At 53.0% G+C, this 24,100-nt stretch overlaps 1 protein-coding gene and 1 long non-coding RNA gene across 7 annotated transcripts in view; one reads left to right on the plus strand and one right to left on the minus strand.

Moving 5' to 3' along the window:
• Window positions 1–23,438, minus strand: part of LOC140404106 (transcriptional enhancer factor TEF-1-like) — a 110,699-nt gene extending 87,261 nt beyond the window's left edge. For 3 of the 5 annotated variants that reach the window (XM_072492525.1, XM_072492523.1, XM_072492524.1), the window contains exon 1: window positions 23,096–23,252. The gene's annotated coding sequence lies outside the window, so the exon portion shown is untranslated. Of the gene's footprint in view, window positions 1–23,095; window positions 23,253–23,382 lie in introns of those variants that run through there. The other 2 variants (XM_072492522.1, XM_072492521.1) reach the window with 2 other exon arrangements.
• Window positions 23,071–24,100, plus strand: part of LOC140404107 (uncharacterized) — a 43,744-nt gene continuing 42,714 nt past the window's right edge. The window contains exon 1 of one of the 2 annotated variants that reach the window (XR_011938456.1): window positions 23,071–23,221. This is a non-coding gene — a long non-coding RNA (uncharacterized lncRNA). The remainder of the gene's footprint in view (window positions 23,222–24,100) is intronic. The other variant, XR_011938458.1, reaches the window with a different exon arrangement.

Consider the following 24,100-nt stretch of genomic DNA (forward strand, 5'->3'; position numbering starts at 1 on the left):
CGCCTTGTCTTCTTCCAGCTAGCCAATTTCTGATCCAAACTGCTAAATCACCCTGAATCCCATGCCTCCGCATCTTCTGCAGTAACCTACCATGGGGAACCTTAGCAAACGCTTTACTGAAGTCCATGTACACCACATCAACTGCTTTACCCTGATCCACCTGTTTGGTCACCATCTCAAAGAACTCAATAAGGTTTGTGAGGCACGACCTACCCTTCACAAAACCGTGTTGACTATCTCTAATCAAATTATTCCTTTCCAGATGATTATACATCCTATCTCTTATCAACCTTTCCAAGACCTTGCCCACAACAGGAGTAAGGCTCGCTGGTCTATAGTTACCGGGGTTATCTCTACTCCCCTTCTTGAACAAGGGGACAACATTTGCTATCCTCCAGTCTTCTGGCACTATTCCTGTAGACAAAGATGACTTAAAGATCAAAGCCAAAGGCTCAGCAATCTCCTCCCTAGCTTCCCAGAGAATCCTAGGATAAATCCCATCTGGCCCAGGGGACTTATCTATTTTCACACTTTCTAGAATTGCTAACACCTCCTCCTTATGAACCTCAAGCCCTTCTAGTCTAGTAGCCTGAATCTCAGTATTCTCCTCAACAACATTGTCTTTTTCCTGTGTGAATACTGATGAAAAATATTCATTTAGCACCTCTCCTATCTCCTCGGATTCCAACTTCCCACTACTGTCCTTGACTGGCCCTAATCTTAGCCTAGTCATTCTTTTATTCCTGACATATCTATAGAAAGCTTTAGGGTTATCCATGATCCTACCTGCCAAAGACTTCTCATGTTCCCTCCTGGCTCTTCTTAGCTCTCTCTTTAGGTCCTTCCTAACTAACTTGTAACTCTCGAGCGCCCTAACTGAACCTTCATGTCTCATTTTTACATAAGCCTCCTTCTTCCTCTTGACAAGTGTTTCAACTGCTTTAGTAAACCACGGTTCCCTCGCTCGACCACTTCCTCCCTGCCTGACAGGTACATTCTTATCAAGGACATGCAGTAGCTGTTCCTTGAACAAAGAGCAAAGAAATGTACAGCACAGGAACAGGCCCTAGGGGATTCTATAATTAGGGGGATTGATGGCATCCTTTGTAAGCCAGATCGAGAGTCCCGCATGGTATGTTGCCTGCCCGGTGCCAGGGTGAGGGACATCTCTGATCGGCTTGAAAGGATTTTGGAGAGGGAGGGGGAGGATCCAGTTGTTGTGGTCCACGTTGGGACTAACAACATAGGTAAGACTAGGAAAGAGGACCTGTTTGGGGATTATCAAGCACTAGGGACTAAATTAAAGAACAGGTCCTCCAGGGTTATAATCTCTGGATTACTTCCCGAGCCACGTGCCAATTGGCATAGGGTTGAGAAAATTAGGGAAGTTAACACGTGGCTAAAGGAGTGGTGCGGGAAAGAGGGATTCCATTTCATGGGGCATTGGCATCAGTACTGGGGCAGGAGGGACCTGTACCGTTGGGACGGTCTTCACCTGAACCATTCTGGGACCAGTGTTCTAGCGAATAAGATAAATAGGTTGGCCACAAGGACTTTAAACTAGCAAGTTGGGGGGGAAGGGTAAAGCTATGGACAGTACAATGGTTAATGGAGATCAAGGCAGCAGGTTACGTGGCAGGTTATTATGTAAAGATATGGGTTCAAAGACAAGGAAAATTAGGAGAAAGGGTAAGAGGAAAGATAATTTGCGAAAAGTTACTGATCAAGGTGTTAGGATTCATAACAACGTCATAAAAAACAGCATAAGTGTACTTTACCTGAATGCTCGTAGTATACGGAATAAGGTGAATGAGTTGATGGCGCAAATCATCGTGAATGACTATGATTTAGTGGCCATTACTGAAACATGGTTAAAAGATGGTCACGACTGGGAGTTAAATATCCAAGGGTATCAGACTATACAAAAGGATAGAATGGACGGTAAGGGCGGTAGTGTAGCTTTGTTGTTTAAGGATGGCATCCGGGCAATAGTAAGGGATGATATTGGTGCTATGGAGGATAAGGTTGAATCAATTTGGGTGGAAATCAGGAATAGTAAGGCGAAAAGGTCACTGATAGGAGTAGTCTATAGGCCACCAAATAGTAACAGGATGGTAGGGCAGGCAATAAGCAAAGAAATAACGGATGCATGTAGAAATGGTACAGTGATTATCATGGGAGATTTTAATCTGCATATCGATTGGTTTAACCAGGTTGGTAAAGGCAGCCTTGAGGAGGAGCTTCTAGAATGTGTCTGGGATAATTTCCTGGAACAGTATGTAATGGAACCTACAAGGGAACAAGCGGTCCTAGATCTGGTCCTGTGTAATGAGGCAGGATTGATTAATGATCTCATAGTTCGGGATCTTCTTGGAAGGAGCAACCACAATATGGCGGAATTTAAAATACAGTTGGAGGATGACAAGGTAAAATCAAACACTAGTGTTTTGTGCTTAAACAAAGGCGATTACAATGGGATGAGAGAAGAACTAGCTAAGGTAGACTGGGAGCAAAGACTTCATGGTGAAGCAGTTGAGGAACAGTGGAGAACCTTCCGAGCGATCTTTCACAGTGTTCAGAAAAGGTTCATACCGACAAAAAAGAAAGAGGGTAGAAAGGGGAAAAATCGACCGTGGATATCTAAGGAGGTGAGGGAGAGTATCAAATTGAAGGAAAAAACATACAAAGTGGCAAAAATTAGTGGGAGACTAGAGGACTGGGAAGTCTTTAGGGGACAACAGAAAGCTACTAAAAAAGCTATAAAGAAGAGTAAGGTAGACTATGAAAGTAAACTGGCTCAGAACATAAAAGCAGATAGTAAAAGCTTCTACAAATATATAAGACAAAAAAGAGTGGCTAAGGTAAATATTGGTCCTTTGGAAGATGAGAAGGGAGATTTAATAATAGGAGACGGGGAAATGGCTGAGGAGCTGAACAGGTTTTTTGGGTCAGTCTTCACAGTGGAAGACACAAATAACATGCCAGTGACTGATGGAAATAAAGATATGATAGGTGAGGACCTTGAGATGATTGTAATCACTAAGGAGGCAGTATTGGGCAAGCTAATGGGGCTAAAGGTAGACAAGTCTCCTGGCCCTGATGGGATGCATCCCAGAGTGTTAAAAGAGATGGCTAGGGAAATTGTAAACGCACTAGTGATAATTTATCAAAATTCACTAGACTCTGGGGTGGTCCCAGAGGATTGGAAAGTAGCAAACGTGACACCACTGTTTAAAAAAGGAGATTGGCAGAAAGCGGGTAATTATAGGCCGGTAAGCTTAACTTCGGTTGTAGGGAAAATGCTGGAATCTATAATTAAGGAGGAAATAGCGGGGCACCTGGAGGGAAATTGTCCCATTGGGCAGACGCAGCATGGGTTCACAAAGGGTAGGTCGTGTCTGACTAATTTGGTAGAATTTTTTGAGGACGTTACCAATGCAGTAGATAACGGGGAGCCAATGGATGTGGTATATCTGGATTTCCAGAAAGCTTTTGAAAGGTTGCTGCATAAACTAAAGATGCATGGCATTGAGGGTAAAGTGGTAGCATGGGTAGAGGATTGGTTAACTAACAGAAAGCAGAGAGTGGGGATAAATGGGTGTTTCTCTGGTTGGCAACCTGTAACTAGTGGGGTCCCTCAAGGATCAGTGTTGGGCCCGCAATTGTTCACAATTTACATAGACGATTTGGAGTTGGGGACCAAGTGCAATGTGTCAAAGTTTGCAGACGACACTAAGATGAGTGGTAAAGCAAAAAGGGCAGAGGATACCGCAAGTCTGCAGAAGGATTTGGATAGGTTAGGTGAATGTTGCCAAGTGTGAGGCTACCCATTTTGGGAGGAATAACAGCAGAATGGATTATTATTTAAACGGTAAGATGTTAAAACATGCTGCTGTGCAGAGGGACCTGGGTGCTGCTGCACGAGATGCAAAAAGTTGGTGTGCAGGTGCAACAGGTGATTAAGAAGGCTAATCGAGTTTTGTCTTTCATTGCTAGAGGGATGGAGTTCAAGACTAGTGAGGTTATGCTGCAATTGTATAGGGTGTTGGTGAGGCCGCATCTGGAGTATTGTGTTCAGTTTTGGTCTCCTTACCCGAGAAAGGACATATTGGCATTGGAGGGTGTGCAGAGGAGATTCACTAGGTTGATCCCAGAGTTGAGGGGATTAGATTATGATGAGAGGTTGAGTAGACTGGGACTGTACTCATTGGAGTTTAGAAGGATGCGGGGGGATCTTATTGAAACATATAAAATTATGAAGTGAATAGATAGGATAGATGCGGGCAGGTTGTTTCCACTGGTCGGGGAAAGCAGAACTAGGGGGCATAGTCTCAAAATAAGGGGAAGTAGATTTAAGACCGAGTTTAGGAGGAACCTCTTCACCCAAAGGGTTGTGAATCTCTGCAATTCCTTGCCCAGTGAAGCAGTTGAGGCTCCTTCTTTAAACGTTTTTAAGAAAAAGATAGATACCTTTCTAAAGAATAAAGGGATTCGGGGATATGGTGTACGGGCCGGAAAGTGGAGCTGAGTCCACAAAGATCAGCCATGATCTCATTGAATGGCGGAGCAGGCTCGAGGGGCCAGATGGCCTACTCCTGTTCCTAGTTCTTATGTCCTTATGTAGGATTGGCAGCTCAATATTCCAGGATACAGGGGCTGGGTTCTCCGTTCCTGCGACTAAGTGGTGATGCCAATCTGTGGAGTTCCACAACGGTAACATTGGCGCCACCCACACCGATTCCGCTACCGGTGAGGGGCGAGCACCACCGCGTGAAATACCCGCAGAATGTGCGAAAAACAGAGGGAGAAATTGGCAGGTATATTGGACTGCGTACCGTCCACCCAATCCCCCAGCCCACTTCCTGCACCCCCCCCTCACTACCGCCCGCCCCCCAGCCCTGGCAGAAGCTCCCGGCCAGTGGCACAGCTGTTGGCGATGTGTGCGGTGCTGGACACTGTCCGTACCCACGCACTCTGTCTCTCTCTGCAGCCACCACGCCAGGCTCACGATCATTGAGCCCACACCTCTATCGTATCCCCGTAACCCCACCTAACCTTTTTGGACACTAAGGGGCAATTTATCATGGCCAATCCACCTAACCTGCACATCTTTGGACCTGTGGGAGGAAACCGGAGCACCCGGAGGGAACCCACGCAGACACGGGGAGAATGTGCAGACTCCGCACAGACAGTGACCCAAGCCGGGAATCGAACCCGGGACCCTAGAGATGTGAAGCGACAGTGCTAACCACCGTGCTACCATGCTGGCCTGAGTGAACTGGGAGAAGACCTTTTGGGTAAATCTGTGACAGAACAGTGGGATGCATTCAAGAAGGAAATGGAGAGAGTGCAGGGCCAACATGTCCCAATCAAGAAAAGGCTGGGACCAACAAATCCTGTGAATTCTGGATATCGAGGGAGACACAGCATTGTGGGAAAATGGGAGGCTTAAGGCAGATATCAAAATAGCAGAATGCTAGAGGCATATAGAATGTGCAAGAGGGAACTTAAAAATGAAATTAGTTGAGCAAAATGGGGTCATAAAAGGATACTGGGCAGGTAAAATAAAGGAAAATGCTGATATGTGATCAAATTAATGAAATTAACATCGACAGAGAGGAGTTTGAGTGGTCTGGCAGGCCTATAAGGAGATAAATATCCAGGGCCAGATGAAATGTATCCCAGGCTGTTGAGTGAGGCAAGGGAGGGAATAGCAGGGGTGCTGGTAATAATGTTCAATTCCTCTCTGTCCACAGGTGAGGTGCCGGAGGACCGGAGGATAGTCAATGTGGTGCCATTATTCATGAAGGGAGGAAGGGATAAGCCAGGAAACTACAGACCAGTCAGTCTAACCTCAGTGGTGGGGAAAGTATTGAAAGCAATGGATGGCACGGTAGCACAGTGGTTAGCACTGCTGTACGCAACACCAGGGACACAGATATGATTCTGACTTCAGGTGACTTTGTGGAGTTTGCACATATTCTCCGTATCTGTGTTTCCTCCGGGTGCTCCGGTTTCCTCCCACAGTCCAAAGATATGCAGGTTAAGTGGATTGGCCATGATAAATTGCCCCTTAGTGTCTGAAGGTTAGGTTAGGATCGGGCCTCGGTAGAGTGCTCTTTCAGAGGGTCAGTGCAGACGAGATGGGGCAAATGGCACTGTAGGGATTCTATGAATTCTGAGAGACAGAATTATTCTGCATTTGGAGAGGCAGGATATCATCCAGAACGGTCAGCATGGTTTTGTTAAGGGGAGGTCATGTCTGACCAACTTGAGAGAATGTTTCAAAAATGGTGACCAGATGTGTGTAGATAAGGGAAATGTATTTGATGTAGTCTACTTGGACTTCAGCAAGGCTTTTGATAAGGTCCCACATAGGAGACTGATAACGAAGGTAAGAGCCCATGGGATCGAAAGAAATCTGGCAAGTTGGCTCAGTGGCAGGAAGCAGAGGGTGATGGGCGAGGGGTGTTTCTGACAGGAAGCCTGTGTCCAGTGGGGTCCCGCAGGGATCGGTGAGGGGCCCTTGCTGTTGTGGTTTATATAAATGACTTAGACATGAATGTAGGAGGGTTGATCAGTAAGTTTGAGGATGATATGAAAATCGGTGGGTGGTAAATAGTGAGGAGGATAGCCTCCGATTACAGGAGGATACAGACGGGCTGGTCCGAGGGGCTGGTCAGAGGCAAATGGAATTGAGTCTGGGTAAGTGGGAGGTGAGGCACTTGGGCCGGACAAACAGGGCAAAGGAATACAGGATAAACGGCAGGACCCTGGGAAGCAGCGAGGATCAGAGGGACCTTGGTCTGCATGTACACCCGTCCCTTAAGGTAGCAGAGCAGGTGGGTACAGTGGTTAAGAAGACAATTGGTATTCTTGCCTTCATTAGCCGAGGCGGAGAGTTTCAGAGCAGGGAGGTTATGCTGGAACTGTATAAAACGTTGGTTAGGCCACAGCTGGAATATTGTGAGCAGTTCTGGACTCCACATTACAGGAGGGGTGTGATAGTCACTGGAAAGGGGGCAGAGGAGATTTACCAGGATGGTGCCTGGGCTGGAGACTTTCAGCTATGGAGACATTGGATAGACTGGGGTTGTTTTCCTTGGAGTTGGGGAGAGTGAGGGGGGACATGAAGTGCCTTTTCTGTCCTGTGGACCTCGGTGACTCCCAGGCAACAGGATCTTCATTTGTGGCATTTTTGGAGGCTCCTGTAATTCTGCCTCTCTACCCAGGAGCAGTTTCGGGTTTCATACTTCAGGGATGTCAAACTCATGGACTTGGTCCGGAAGGCGACCAGGATTGAAAGGCCGCAGCTGTGAGAAAAGTTCATTGAATTATAGAATCTCTATAGGTAGATGGAGGCCATTCGGTCCATCGAGTCTACACCGACCCTCTGAAAAAGAGCACCTTAACTAGGCCCAATCCCCCACCCTATTTCCCCGAACCCTACTGAGGGACAATTTATCATGGCCAATCCACTTAACCTGCACATCTTTGGACTGAGGGAGGAAACCGGAGCACCCTGAGGAAACCCAGGAGACATGGGGAGAACGTGCAGACTCCGCACAGAAGCGTGCGGGTAGCAGCAGGAACAGATCTAGGTAAGCTCAAATATTGTGAGGGTGGACAAGAAGCAGGAAAATCCCTCAGGATCTCTCATTAAAACCCTAGGCCTCCCATCCCAGGGTTTCCTTCCCCTTCTGAACCCCAGTTATAGCCTCCCGCCTGCTGGTCGATCACCAGGCGGTTCTGTAACATGGTCGGGAGTTCAGGAGTGAGAACAGTCCCAGGTTCACGCACTCCCACCAATGCACTTATATCCAGAGTTTAAAATTGGGATTTATTATGCTTTTTATTACAACAAAGAAGTTAAGAGGAGATCTCAGAGGTACTCAGTAAAATAACAGATTTTAGTCAGATAGAGAACGTTTTTCCACCAGTCAGTGAGTCAAAAACCAGACAGCATTTGGATGACTGTCTGTGCGGAGTCTGCATGTTCTCCCAGTGTCTAGACGGTGTCTAGACAGCATTTGGATGACTGTCTGTGCGGAGTCTGCATGTTCTCCCAGTGTCTAGGACGGGGGAGTGAGCTTGAGTGGAGTGGTTTAAACTAGTATGGCAGGGGGGTGGGCACGGGAGCAAAAGGTGAGAGCATTGAGGGAGAACTAGGGAATAGGGACAGTGGGGCTCTGAGGCAGAGCAGACAGGGAGAAGTTGCTGAACACAGCGGGTCTGGTGGCCTGAAGTGCATATGTTTTAATGCAAGAAGTATTACGGGTAAGGCAGATGAACTTCGAGCTTGGATTAGTACTTGGAACTATGATGTTGTTGCCATTACAGAGACCTGGTTGAGGGAAGGGCAGGATTGGCAGCTAAACGTTCCAGGATTTAGATGTTTCAGGCGGGATAGAGGGGGGTGTAAAAGGGGAGGTGGAGTTGCGCTACTGGTTCGGGAGAATATCACAGCTGTACTGCGGGAGGACACCTCAGAGGGCAGTGAGGCTATTTGGGTAGAGATCAGGAATAAGAAGGGTGCAGTCACAATGTTGGGGGTTTACTACAGGCCTCCCAACAGCCAGCGGGAGATAGAGGAGCAGATAGGTAGACAGATTTTCGAAAAGAGTAAAAACAACAGGGTTGTGGTGATGGGAGACTTCAACTTCTCCAATATTGACTGGGACTCACTTAGTGCCAGGGGCTTAGACGGGGCAGAGTTTGTAAGGAGCATCCAGAAGGGCTTCTTAAAACAATATGTAAACAGTCCAACTAGGGAAGGGGCGGTACTGGACCTGGTATTGGGGAATGAGCCCGGCCAGGTGGTAGATGTTTCAGTAGGGGAGCATTTCGGTAACAGTGACCACAATTCAGTAAGTTTTAAAGTACTGGTGGACAAGGATAAGAGTGGTCCGAGGATGAATGTGCTAAATTGGGGGAAGGCTAATTATAACAATATTAGGCGGGACCTGAAGAACATAGATTGGGGGCGGATGTTTGAGGGCAAATCAACATCTGACATGTGGGAGGCTTTCAAGTGTCAGTTGAAAGGAATACAGGACAGGCATGTTCCTGTGAGGAAGAAAGATAAATACGGCAATTTTCGGGAACCTTGGATGACGAATGATATTGTAGGCCTCGTCAAAAAGAAAAAGGAGGCATTTGTCAGGGCTAAAAGGCTGGGAACAGACGAAGCCTGTGTGGCATATAAGGAAAGTAGGAAGGAACTTAAGCAAGGAGTCAGGAGGGCTAGAAGGGGTCATGAAAAGTCATTGGCAAATAGGGTTAAGGAAAATCCCAAGGCTTTTTACACTTACATAAAAAGCAAGAGGGTAGCCAGGGAAAGGGTTGGCCCACTGAAGGATGGGCAAGGGAATCTATGTGTGGAGCCAGAGGAAATGGGCGAGGTACTAAATGAATACTTTGCATCAGTATTCACCAAAGAGAAGGAATTGGTAGATGTTGAGTCTGGAGAAGGGGGTGTAGATAGCCTGGGTCACATTGTGATCCAAAAAGACGAGGTGTTGGGTGTCTTAAAAAATATTAAGGTAGATAAGTCCCCAGGGCCGGATGGGATCTACCCCAGAATACTGAAGGAGGCTGGAGAGGAAATTGCTGAGGCCTTGACAGAAATCTTTGGATCCTCGCTGTCTTCAGGGGATGTCCCGGAGGACTGGAGAATAGCCAATGTTGTTCCTCTGTTTAAGAAGGGTGGCAGGGATAATCCCGGGAACTACAGGCCGGTGAGCCTTACTTCAGTGGTAGGGAAATTACTGGAGAGAATTCTTCGAGACAGGATCTACTCCCATTTGGAAGCAAATGGACGTATTAGTGAGAGGCAGCACGGTTTTGTGAAGGGGAGGTCGTGTCTCACTAACTTGATAGAGTTTTTCGAGGAGGTCACTAAGATGATTGATGCAGGTAGGGCAGTAGATGTTGTCTATATGGACTTCAGTAAGGCCTTTGACAAGGTCCCTCATGGTAGACTAGTACAAAAGGTGAAGTCACACGGGATCAGGGGTGAACTGGCAAGGTGGATACAGAACTGGCTAGGCCATAGAAGGCAGAGGGTAGCAATGGAGGGATGCTTTTCTAATTGGAGGGCTGTGACCAGTGGTGTTCCACAGGGATCAGTGCTGGGACCTTTGCTCTTTGTAGTATATATAAATGATTTGGAGGAAAATGTAACTGGTCTGATTAGTAAGTTTGCAGACGACACAAAGGTTGGTGGAATTGCGGATAGCGATGAGGACTGTCTGAGGATACAGCAGGATTTAGATTGTCTGGAGACTTGGGCGGAGAGATGGCAGATGGAGTTTAACCTGGACAAATGTGAGGTAATGCATTTTGGAAGGGCTAATGCAGGTAGGGAATATACGGTGAATGGTAGAACCCTCAAGAGTATTGAAAGTCAAAGAGATCTAGGAGTACAGGTCCACAGATCACTGAAAGGGGCTACACAGGTGGAGAAGGTAGTCAAGAAGGCATACGGCATGCTTGCCTTCATTGGCCGGGGCATTGAGTATAAGAATTGGCAAGTCATGTTGCAGCTGTATAGAACCTTAGTTAGGCCACACTTGGAGTATAGTGTTCAATTCTGGTCGCCACACTACCAGAAGGATGTGGAGGCTTTAGAGAGGGTGCAGAAGAGATTTACCAGAATGTTGCCTGGTATGGAGGGCATAAGCTATGAGGAGCGATTGAATAAACTCGGTTTGTTCTCACTGGAACGAAGGAGGTTGAGGGGCGACCTGATAGAGGTATACAAAATTATGAGGGGCATAGACAGAGTGGATAGTCAGAGGCTTTTCCCCAGGGTAGAGGGGTCAATTACTAGGGGGCATAGGTTTAAGGTGAGAGGGGCAAAGTTTAGAGTAGATGTACGAGGCAAGTTTTTTACGCAGAGGGTAGTGGGTGCCTGGAACTCACTACCGGAGGAGGTAGTGGAGGCAGGGACGATAGGGACATTTAAGGGGCATCTTGACAAATATATGAATAGGATGGGAATAGAAGGATACGGACCCAGGAAGTGTAGAAGATTGTAGTTTAGTCGGGCAGTATGGTCGGCACGGGCTTGGAGGGCCGAAGGGCCTGTTCCTGTGCTGTACATTTCTTTGTTCTTTGTTTGTTATGTTGAGTCTGGAGAAGGGCGTGTAGATAGCCTGGGTCACATTGAGATCCAAAAAGACAAGGTGTTTGGTGTCTTAAAAAATATTCAGGTAGATAAGTCCCCAGGGCCTGATGGGATCTACCCCAGAATACTGAAGGAGGCTGGAGAGGAAATTGCTGAGGCCTTGACAGAAATCTTTGGATCCTCACTGTCTTCAGGGGATGTCCCGGAGGACTGGAGAATAGCCAATGTTGTTCCTCTGTTTAAGAAGGGTAGCAAGGATAATCCAGGGAACTACAGGCCGGTGAGCCTTACTTCAGTGGTAGGGAAATTACTGGAGAGAATTCTTCGAGACAGGGTCTACTCCCATTTGGAAGCAAATGGACGTATTAGTGAGAGGCAGCATGGTTTTGTGAAGGGGAGATCGTGTCTCACTAACTTGATAAGAGTTTTTCGAGGAGGTCACTAAGATGATTGATGCAGGTAGGGCAGTGGATGTTGTCTATATGGACTTCAGTAAGGCCTTTGACAAGGTCCCTCATGGTAGACTAGTACAAAAGGTGAAGTCACACGGGATCAGGGGGAGCTGGCAAGGTGGATAGAGAACTGGCTAGGTCATAGAAGGCAGAGAGTAGCAATGGAAGGATGCTTTTCTAATTGGAGGGCTGTGACCAGTGGTGTTCCACAGGGATCAGTGCTGGGACCTTTGCTCTTTGTAGTATATATAAATGATTTGGAGGAAAATGTAACTGGTCTGGTTAGTAAGTTTGCAGACGACACAAAGGTTGGTGGAATTGCGGATAGCGATGAGGACTGTCAGAAGATACAGCAGGATTTAGATTGTTTGGAGACTTGGGCGGAGAGATGGCAGATGGAGTTTAATCCGGACAAATGTGCGTTAATGCATTTTGGAAGGTCTAATGCAGGTAGGGAATATACAGTGAATGGTAGAACCCTCAAGAGTATTGAAAGCCAAAGAGATCTAGGAGTACAGGTCCACAGGTCATTGAAAGGGGCAACACAGGTGGAGAAGGTAGTCAAGAAGGCATACAGCATGCTTGCCTTCATTGGCCGGGGCATTGAGTATAAGAATTGGCAAGTCATGTTGCAGCTGTATAGAACCTTAGTTAGGCCACACTTGGAGTATAGTATTCAATTCTGGTCGCCACACTACCAGAAGGATGTGGAGGCTTTAGAGAGGGTGCAGAAGAGATTTACCAGAATGTTGCCTGGTATGGAGGGTATTAGCTATGAGGAGCGGTTGAATAAACTTGGTTTGTTCTCACTGGAACGAAGGAGTTTGAGGGAAGACCTGATAGAGGTCTACAAAATTATGAGGGGGATAGACAGAGTGGATAGTCAGAGGCTTTTCCCCAGGGTAGAGGGGTCAATTAATAGGGGGCATAGGTTTAAGGTGAGAGGGGCAAGGTTTAGAGTAGATGTACGAGGCAAGTTTTTTACGCAGAGGGTAGTGGGTGCCTGGAACTCGCTACCGGAGGAGGTGGTGGAAGCAGGGACGATAGTGACATTTAAGGGGCATCTTGACAAATACATGAATAGGATGGGAATAGAAGGATACGGACCCAGGAAGTGTAGAAGATTGTAGTTTAGTCGGGCAGCATGGTTGGCACGGGCTTGGAGGGCTGAAGGGCCTGTTCCTGTGCTGTACATTTCTTTGTTCTTTGCTCTTTCAGAGGGTCGGTGCAGACTCGATGGGCCACTGTAGGGAGTCTTTGATTCTATATACCAGTTGCCCTCCAACATTTAACTGATTTCCATTGCTCCCCAACCCAAAGGGATATTTTCTATTTGTATTTATTTTGAACGGGCAACACTGATTTAAACTAAAATCTTTCTCTATATTTAATTGGTGTACAGAATATCTGATTGAAAGATAATTTTCTATCACTTGCTGTGCTAGCACAGTGGTTAGCACTGTTGCTGTCAGCACCAGGGATCCGGGTTGGGGCTGGATTGACTTCTAATTATTGTGAAATATTCAGTGTTTCAGAGAAAACTGGGGCATTTTTTGCAGAACAACAACCGGGTTAACAGCAAGATCCAGACTCCTAAACAACCCTCTTATGGACTGAGCTCGTTAACACTGTCTGCTTCATCCGATGCCAGTGCTTATGTAGTTACATTCGGTACACGCGACAATAAACAAATCCAATCCAATCCAATCTGCCCAATCTCCTGGATTTCTTCAAGGAACTGACAATCCGAATGGGAAGTAGTATGTAGTGGAATATGGAGACTTCCAAAAGACAATTGACAGAGTTCCATATGAAAGGTTAAACTCAAAAGCATTAGATTGAGGGTCAAACTGGAATAGAAATTGGCTGATGGATACAAAACACAGAATGTGGTTAAGAGAATCTATGTCTGGGTGATTGAGCAGATGAAGGTGTAACTGACCTGGAATTTTTTCAGTTTAATATATCATATTCACTGCTCACACAATGTGCCCTCCACTACACTGGGAATACTAAAAGCAGATTGGGTGATCACTTTGCAAAATCTCTCCATTCAGTCCGTAAGAGTGATCCCCAAATCTCCAATCACCTGTCATTGAATATTCAACTCCACTCCCACTTTGACCTCTGTTTTGAACACTGCCCAAAGAAAGGCCAAGGAATAGCACCTTATGGACTGAACAGGGAGTTGCAAAAATTTTAGATCATATCCCCTGCCCCCACTGTATCGTTTGTTTTTGGAAGGCAACTGTTGGTAATGCTTCTACTTTTCAATTTACACCTCCTTTAGACACATCTCTCTCATTTCTTGCCCCATTGTCACTCCCTTTGCCTCACACGATCTTCCCTTTTGTCATTTAATCTCTCCTATCTTCCAATTTATCACAGATCATTCAATCCTCATCTACCCCACCCAGCTTTCTCTGCATCTAAACTTGCTTTAGAACTCTTTCCAATTCTGATGAACGATCATTGACCTGAACATAAAACTCCCCACAGAGTATTTCCAATATTTTAAGTTTTTAATGTCTGGGTGACACTGTAGTGAGTGGAGAGAGTATGGGAATCGGGAGGGGGAATACAGGATTTGGTATTGGGACTCCTCCTGTTTCTAATGTACAGTAAGTAACCCAGTGAAATGTAGGCAGTCGATTCAGAGAAAGCGGCTCAGAAACTATGTAATTAGCTGGTTAGAATGTCAGTTGCTGACAAAATTTAATGTGGAGGAAAAACATTTACTTACAATTGGACTTTTCAGAATTTCCAAGGCACTTCAGGCTGAGCATTTGAATTATTGGCTGCTCCGTATGACAAACAACAGGGGACAGTAAGATCAAACACACTGCAATGAACAGCTAATCAGTTTTAAATTATGTTTAATTCAGCAACTCTGACCAGCAAATAGTGAGTATTACTACTCGGCTAGAGATAGACAAACATAAAGAACTGGTCATACTGGAAACATAAAGAACTGGAAATTACAACTTGCTTCCAAACATCTGTCAAATGGTTTAATGCCAAGAGATGTGAAAAGCAACCTTGATATCTATCAACTTCCAATGTTCGTTCAGCTGGTCAAAGTGGGGAGAATCCCTCAGCTTCTCACCTGAGGATTGTATTGATCAAACAGGAAAACAAAATGTCACATTTTCTAAATAACATCGAGAGGGTTGAAGTGAAGACAGAAGAGGTGGAGAAGGTTCAAAGATCAACATTATTATTTTGCCTGACAATGGCGGAGTCAACTAAGGTGGGTCAAATAACTTGTCTGTAACACCTTGTGAAGACTAGATCGCAGCTGTAAACCGAGCAGTACTCAGACAACTCTAGGCCCCTTTTCTAGATAAAAGTGGAGCACCTGGTGGATATGTGCTTTTATTGTTGCTTAAGTGGTGTAGAGGTCGGGCTGCTACAATTCAGAGACGCTCCCCTAATGAGGACAGGCTTCCCATTACTAATCATTTTCAACAACTCCCAATAGGAAGTTTGTGATTGGACATCAGGTCATCAGAATAGTTAGCTAGGACGATACCTCTGGTCAAATAGCCCGCCAGCACTAATTTTCTCAGCACCCACAGAACTGCCCCTTCAAAAGACGAGTGTAGAAAATGGGAATGAATGAGATTGGTACTGAGTAACTCAGAAGATTCCGCAATGTTGGACCAGGCGGATACCCAGATCACATTTAGATAATGAAGCATTTACCACATCATAAAATACGTGGAACAGGATAGAGGCTGGTTTCGCACAGTGGGCTAAACAGCTGGCTTGTAATGCAGAACAATGCCAGCAGCGCGGGTTCAATTCCCGTACCGGCCTCCCTGAACAGGCGTCGGAATGTGGCGACTAGGGGCTTTTCACAGTTCCTTCATTGAAGCCTACTTGTGACAATAAGCGATTATTATTATTTATTAATTAAAACAGTAAAAATAACAGGACAGGATGTAAAATGAGGTGGCATGGGGTATAGTCTTGGCTATTAAACTCGGATTGCTTCTGCCTCTCAAAGACAAGAAAAAGTCGATGCAAACATCACAGTTCAACAAGGTAGCAGAAACTTTTGATCCATGCAGCTCAGAGTAAGGGAAAGAGGATTTCAAATCAGGACATGGTCAATTCATTTCCCAACTGTTACAGAGGGAAAGCTGGAAAGTGTGTTTAGTGAGTGTTAGACCAGCCGTGATCTTACTAAATGGTGGAGCAGACTCAAAAGGCTGAATGGCTCACCCCGGTTCCCATTTCTCATGGTCGAACCAATATTAGTCTGAATTGCACGCTGTTGATTGGTTTTAAGCTTTCGTCTTAACCAAATATTTATTGTTTCATTGCACTCTGAATTCTATAATACAAAACATGTTGGTGGCAGACAGGTTGAGTGATCAGTAAATAAAAGCATAGCTATCCTAGCCTTTATTAATAGGGTCATAGTGTACAAATACGAGGGAGGGGGTTCTGTTGAACTTGTGTAAGACACTAATTCAGCCGTAGCTACAATATTGCATCCAGTTCTGGGCACCACATTTTAGAAGGATATGAATGCTCCGGAGGGAGTGCAGAAAATATTCCGGAGAATGTTTCCAGGGCTAGGAAGAGGAGGGAGATTGGAGACGCTGGACGGCTTTTTTTGGAGGCGATTTGACAAAGGCATTTAAAATTATCAAGGATCTGGTCAGAGTAGATAGGGAGAAACCGTTCACTCAGGAATAGATCAAGATGAGAAGTCAAATAAGGTAATTGGCAAAAGAAGAAAAAGTGATATGAAGAAAAATTGCTGAGTGGTTCAAGTCTGGAATGCCTGCCTGAGTTTGTGGTGGGCCAATCGAAGCATTCCAAAGGGAATGTTACCTAAAAAGGAAAAAGGTGAAGGTGGGAAAATGGCACAAGGCGAGATGGGCGGCAGGGTAGCACAGTGGTTAGCACTGTTGCTTCACAGCTCCAGGGTCCCAGGTTTGATTCCCGGCTTGGGTCACTGTCTGTGCGAAGTCTGCACGTTCTCCTGTGTCTGTGTGGGTTTCCTCCGGGTGCTCCGGTTTCCTCCCACAAGTCCCGAAAGACGTGCTGTTAGTGAATTGGACATTCAGAATTCTCCCTCCGTGTACCTGAACAGGTGCCGGAGTATGGCGACTAGGGGATTTTCATAGTAACTTCATTGCAGTGTTAATGTAAGCCTGCTTTTGACACTAATAAAGATTATTTATTATGTTCATCCAGAGAGCGATGGGCCGAATGGCCTGATTTTGAGAGTAACAATTCTGTGATATGAAAATGTTTAATGAAATTAAAGTTGGCGACATAAATCAGAGATACTGTGTCAATTAAAAACAAGTTCTTCCAAAAATATTCGCAAGGTTCTGTCTTCAAAATACAAACTAACAGTTAATGGAGCTGCTACATCTATATCTGAATCAAAATGTTTGGATGAAGAGCTATTTATTTGGCCCTCGTGTCAGGAATATAACTGACTAAAATACATGACACTGCATCTATAAACACTGTAGCATTTGGAAAAGTATCAGAAAAGTTCACGTTTTTCTCTTGTTTGTGCTCAAACAAGGAACGATCCTATCAAACTCCCTCAGACAGCTCTCCCCACCTCCCTCCACACTCCCTCACCTCCCTCCACACAACCCTCCCCTCCCTCCACACTCCCTCAGACAGCTCTCCCCACCTCCCTCCACACAACCCTCACCTCCCTCCACACTCCCTCAGACAGCTCTCCTCACCTCCCTCAGACAGCTCTCCCCACCTCCCTCCACACAACCCTCACCTCCCTCCACACTCCCTCAGACAGCACTCCTCACCTCCCTCAGACAGCTCTCCCCACCTCCCTCCACACAACCCTCACCTCCCTCCACACTCCCTCAGACAGCTCTCCCCACCTCCCTCCACACAACCCTCACCTCCCTCCACACTCCCTCAGACAGCTCTCCTCACCTCCCTCCACACAACCCTCACCTCCCTCCACACTCCCTCAGACAGCTCTCCCCACCTCCCTCCACACTCCCTCACCTCCCTCCACACTCCCTCAGACAGCTCTCCCCACCTCCCTCCACACTCCCTCACCTCCCTCCACACTCCCTCAGACAGCTCTCCCCACCTCCCTCCACACTCCCTCAGACAGCTCTCCCCACCTCCCTCCATACAACCCTCACCTCCCTCCACACTCCCTCAGACAGCTCTCCCCACCTCCCTCCACACTCCCTCAGACAGCTCTCCCCACCTCCCTCCACACAACCCTCACCTCCCTCCACACTCCCTCAGACAGCTCTCCCCACCTCCCTCCACACTCCCTCAGACAGCTCTCCCCACCTCCCTCCATACAACCCTCACCTCCCTCCACACTTCCTCAGACAGCTCTCCCCACCTCCCTCCACACTCCCTCAGACAGCTCTCCCCACCTCCCTCCACACAACCCTCACCTCCCTCCACACTCCCTCAGACATCTCACCCCACCTCCCTCCACACAACCCTCACCTCCCTCCACACTCCCTCAGACAGCTCTCCTCACCTCCCTCCACACAACCCTCACCTCCCTCCACACTCCCTCAGACAGCTCTCCTCACCTCCCTCAGACAGCTCTCCCCACCTCCCTCCACACAATCCTCACCTCCCTCCACACTCCCTCAGACAGCTCTCCCCACCTCCCTCCACACAACCCTCACCTCCCTCCACACTCCCTCAGACAGCTCTCCTCACCTCCCTCCACACTCCCTCAGACAGCTCTCCTCACCTCCCTCCACACTCCCTTAGACAGCTCTCCTCACCTCCCTCCACACTCCCTCAGACAGCTCTCCTCACCTCCCTCCACACTCCCTCAGACAGCTCTCCTCACCTCCCTCCCCACTCCCTCAGACAGCTCTCCTCACCTCCCTCCACACTCTCTCAGACAGCTCTCCTCACCTCCCTCCACACTCCCTCAGACAGCTCTCCTCACCTCCCTCCGCACTCTCTCAGACAGCTCTCCTCACCTCCCTCCACACTCCCTCAGACAGTTCTCCTCACCTCCCTCCGCACTCCCTCAGACAGCTCACCTCACCTCCCTCCACACAACCCTCACCTCCCTCCGCACTCCCTCAGACAGCTCTCCTCACCTCCCTCCGCACTCCCTCAGACAGCTCTCCTCGCCTCCCTCCACACTCCCTCAGACAGCTCTCCTCGCCTGCCTCCCCACTCCCTCAGACAGTTCTCCTCACCTCCCTCCCCACTCCCTCAGACAGCTCTCCGCACCTCCCTCCACACAACCCTCCATCCCCACTCCCTCACACAGCTCTCCTCCCCTCCCCAATCCCTAGTACAGCTCTCCTCACCTCACCTCCCTCCACACTCCCTCTGACAGCTCTCCACACTCCCTCCCCACCTCCCTCCACACTCCCCACCCACCTCCCTCCACACTCCCCCCCCACCTCCCTCCGCACTCCCCCCCCCACCTCCCTCCACACTCCCCCCCCCCCCCACCTCCCTCCACACTCCCTCTGACAGCTCTCCACACTCCCTCCCCACCTCCCTCCACACTCCACCCCCACCTCCCTCCACACTCCACCCCCACCTCCCTCCACACTCCACCCCCACCTCCCTCCACACTCCCCCCCCCCCACCTCCCTCCACACTCCCCCCCCCACCTCCCTCCACACTCCCCCCCCCCACCTCCCTCCACACTCCCCCCCCCCACCTCCCTCCACACTCCCCCCCCCACCTCCCTCCACACTCTCCCCCACCTCCCTCCACACTCCCTCCCCCCCCACCTCCCTCCACACTCCCCCCCACCTCCCTCCACACTCCCCCCCCACCTCCCTCCACACTCCCTCCCCCCCACCTCCCTCCACACTCCCTCCCCCCCACCTCCCTCCACACTCCCCCCCCACCTCCCTCCACACTCCCCCCCCCCCCACCTCCCTCCACACTCCCCCCCCCACCTCCCTCCCTCCACACTCCCCCCGCCTCCCTCCACACTCCCTCTCCGCCTCCCTCCTCCTCTGACAGCTCTCCACACTCCCTCCCCACCTCCCTCCACACTCCCCCCCACCTCCCTCCACAACCTCCCTCCACACTCCCCCCGCCTCCCTCCACACTCCCCCCGCCTCCCTCCACACTCCCTCTCCGCCTCCTGCCTCCCTCCTCCCGCGTCTCCCTCCCTCCCCCGCGCCTCCCTCCCCCTCCCTCCGGACCCCCCTCCCTCCCCGCCCCCCTCCCTCCCCGCCCCCCTCCCTCCCCGCCCCCTCCCTCCGGACCCCCCTCCCTCCCCGCCCCCCTCCCTCCGGACCCCCTCCCTTCCCGCCCCCCTCCCTCCGGACCCCCCTCCCTTCCCGCCCCCCTCCCTCCGGACCCCCCTCCCTCCCCGCCCCCCTCCCTCCGGACCCCCCTCCCTTCCCACCCCCCTCCCTTCCCGCCCCCCTCCCTTCCCGCCCCCCTCCCTCCGGACCCCCCTCCCTCCCCGCCCCCCTCCCTCCGGACCCCCCTCCGCGCCCTCTCCCCACCCCCCCCCGTGCCCTCCCCTCCACACTCCCCTCCCTCCACGCTCCCTCCCCCCCACCTCCCTCCCCGCTCCCCCCCCACGCTCCCTCCCCGCCCCGCCTCCCCCCACGCTCCCTCCCCGCCCCGCCTCCCCCCACGCTCCCTCCTCGCCTCCCCCCACGCTCCCTCCTCGCCTCCCCCACCTCCCTCCCCGCTCCCCTCCCCGCTCCCCTCCTCGCCTTCCCCCACGCTCCCTCCCCGCCCCGCCTTCCCCCACGCTCCCTCCTCGCCTCCCCACACGCTCCCTCCCCACCTCCCTCCACGCCCCCTCCCCTCCTCCCTCCATGCCCCCTTCCCGCTCCCTTCCCTCCTCCCTCCACGCTCCCTTCCCTCCTCCCTCCACGCTCCCTCCCCTTCTCCCTCCACGCTCCCTCCCCTTCTCCCTCCACGCTCCCTTCCCTCCTCCCTCCCTCCCCTTCTCCCTCCACGCTCCCTCCCCTCCTCCCTCCACTCCCCCTCCCCTCAACTCCTCCCTCCACTCCCCGCTCCCTCCCCTCCTCCCTCCACTCCTCGCTCCCTTCCCTCCTCACCTCCCTCCCTTCCCTCCTCACCTCCCTCCCTTCCCTCCTCACCTCCCTCCCCACCTCCCTCCCCACCTCCCTCCACGCTCCCTCCACCCCACCTCCCTCCACGCTCCCTCCACCCCACCACCCTCCACGCTCCCTCCACCCCACCACCCTCCACGCTCCCTCCACCCCACCACCCTCCACGCTCCCTCCACCCCACCACCCTCCACGCTCCCTCCACCCCACCACCCTCCACGCTCCCTCCACCCCACCACCCTCCACGCTCCCTCCACCCCACCACCCTCCACGCTCCCTCCACCCCACCACCCTCCACGCTCCCTCCACCCCACCACCCTCCACGCTCCCTCCACCCCACCACCCTCCACGCTCCCTCCACCCCACCACCCTCCACGCTCCCTCCACCCCACCACCCTCCACGCTCCCTCCACCCCACCACCCTCCACGCTCCCTCCACCCCACCACCCTCCACGCTCCCTCCACCCCACCACCCTCCACGCTCCCTCCACCCCACCACCCTCCACGCTCCCTCCACCCCACCACCCTCCACGCTCCCTCCACCCCACCACCCTCCACGCTCCCTCCACCCCAGCTCCCTCCACCCCAGCTCCCTCCACCCCACCTCCCTCCACGCTCCCTCCACCCCACCTCCCTCCACGCTCCCTCCACCCCACCTCCCTCCACGCTCCCTCCACCCCACCTCCCTCCACGCTCCCTCCACCCCACCTCCCTCCACGCTCCCTCCACCCCGCCTCCCTCCACGCTCCCTCCACCCCGCCTCCCTCCACGCTCCCTCCACCCCGCCTCCCTCCACGCTCCCTCCACCCCGCCTCCCTCCACGCTCCCTCCACCCCGCCTCCCTCCACGCTCCCTCCACCCCGCCTCCCTCCACGCTCCCTCCACCCCGCCTCCCTCCACGCTCCCTCCACCCCGCCTCCCTCCACGCTCCCTCCACCCCGCCTCCCTCCACGCTGCCTCCACCCCGCCACCCTCCCTCCACCCCGCCACCCCCCCGCCACCCCGCCACCCCCCCCCGCCACCCTCCCTCCACCCCCCCGCCACCCTCCCTCCACCCCCCCGCCACCCTCCCTCCACCCCCCCGCCACCCTCCCTCCACCCCCCCGCCACCCTCCCTCCACCCCCCCGCCACCCTCCCTCCACCCCCCCGCCACCCTCCCTCCACCCCCCCGCCACCCTCCCTCCACCCCCCCGCCACCCTCCCTCCACCCCCCCGCCACCCTCCCTCCACCCCCCCGCCACCCTCCCTCCACCCCCCCCGCCACCCTCCCTCCACCCCCCCGCCACCCTCCCTCCACCCCCCCGCCACCCTCCCTCCACCCCCCCGCCACCCTCCCTCCACCCCCCCGCCACGCTCCCTCCACCCCCCGCCACCCTCCCTCCCTCCACCCCACCTCCCTCCACGCTCCCTCCACCCCGCCTCCCTCCACGCTCCCTCCACCCCGCCTCCCTCCACGCTCCCTCCACCCCGCCTCCCTCCACGCTCCCTCCACCCCGCCTCCCTCCACGCTCCCTCCACCCCGCCTCCCTCCACGCTCCCTCCACCCCGCCTCCCTCCACGCTCCCTCCACCCCGCCTCCCTCCACGCTCCCTCCACCCCGCCTCCCTCCACGCTCCCTCCACCCCGCCTCCCTCCACGCTCCCTCCACCCCGCCTCCCTCCACGCTCCCTCCACCCCGCCTCCCTCCACGCTCCCTCCACCCCGCCTCCCTCCACGCTCCCTCCACGCTCCCTCCACCCCGCCTCCCTCCACGCTCCCTCCACCCCGCCTCCCTCCACGCTCCCTCCACCCCGCCTCCCTCCACGCTCCCTCCACCCCGCCTCCCTCCACGCTCCCTCCACCCCGCCTCCCTCCACGCCGCCACCCTCCCTCCACCCCCCCTCCACCCCCCCGCCACCCCCCCTCCACCCCCCCGCCACCCCCCCTCCACCCCCCCGCCACCCCCCCTCCACCCCCCCGCCACCCCCCCTCCACCCTCCCTCCACCCCCCCGCCACCCCCCCGCCACCCTCCCTCCACCCCCCCGCCACCCTCCCTCCACCCCCCCGCCACCCCCCCCGCCACCCTCCCGCCACCCCCCCGCCACCCTCCGCCACCCCGCCACCCCCCCGCCACCCCCCCGCCACCCCCCCGCCACCCCCCCGCCACCCTCCCGCCACCCCCCCCGCCACCCTCCCTCCACCCCCCCGCCACCCCCCCCGCCACCCCCCCCGCCACCCTCCCTCCACCCCCCCGCCACCCTCCCTCCACCCCCCCGCCACCCTCCCTCCACCCCCCCGCCACCCTCCCTCCACCCCCCCGCCACCCTCCCTCCACCCCCCCGCCACCCTCCCTCCACCCTCCCTCCACCCTCCCTCCACGCTCCCTCCACCCCCACCTCCCTCCACGCTCCCTCTCCTCACAATCCGAGGGGGGGGGATAAATCCTGGGAGAAAATGCTGAATAAAGAGAGTGTTACTCACAGACCAGAGACTGAGTGGCTGCTCCAGGGTCCACAATCCACAATTACACAAACTGTCGGCTCAACTTCTTCCTCATGGAGAAAGTCAGCTGGATTTTAGTTGCTGGAAGAGACATTAAAGATTGATGTAAGTGCCGGGAATACTCCCGGGAGGGAGAAGCTGAGATTTATTCCTGAAATGCGGAAGTTGAGGCAGAAAAATGTCAGAAACGAGATCCCGCATTTTCCGCTCTTTGTTCCCGAAAAGTTGCAGCTGCGACTGGGAAAGTTTCCCCAAACTCAACCTACCTTTCCCGGGAGAGAGGGAGCTTCCCAATCCGGGGGGGGGGGATTCCCAACCTTCCCAATCCGGGGGGGGGGGGGGGGGATTCCCAATCCGGGGGGGGAAGGGGTTTGGTGACAGTTTCGGGAAGAATGTCAGGAATGGGATGAGTCAGCGGAGGCGGAGCTGCCGCTGGGCGCGGGGGAGAATTCCTCTTCCCGGCCCGGGCACTGGATCCAGCGGCCCGGGGATTGGGCACTGGATCCAGCGGCCCGGGGATTGGGCACTGGATCCAGCGGCCCGGGGATTGGGCACTGGATCCAGCGGCCCGGGGATTGGGCACTGGATCCAGCGGCCCGGGGATTGGGCACTGGATCCAGCGGCCCGGGGATTGGGCACTGGATCCAGCGGCCCGGGTATTGGGCACTGGATCCAGCGGCCCGGGGATTGGGCACTGGATCCAGCGGCCCGGGGATTGGGCACTGGATCCAGCGGCCCGGGGATTGGGCACTGGATCCAGGGGCCCGGGGATTGGGCACTGGATCCAGGGGCCCGGGGATTGGGCACTGGATCCAGCGGCCCAGGGATTGGCACTGGATCCAGCGGCCCGGGGATTGGGCACTGGATCCAGCGGCCCGGGGATTGGGCACTGGATCCAGCGGCCCGGGGATTGGGCACTGGATCCAGCGGCCCGGGGATTGGGCACTGGATCCAGCGGCCCGGGGATTGGGCACAGGATCCAGC

This window comes from Scyliorhinus torazame, chromosome 29 (genome assembly GCF_047496885.1).
Source record: "Scyliorhinus torazame isolate Kashiwa2021f chromosome 29, sScyTor2.1, whole genome shotgun sequence".
Classification (NCBI taxonomy): Eukaryota; Metazoa; Chordata; class Chondrichthyes; order Carcharhiniformes; family Scyliorhinidae; genus Scyliorhinus; species Scyliorhinus torazame.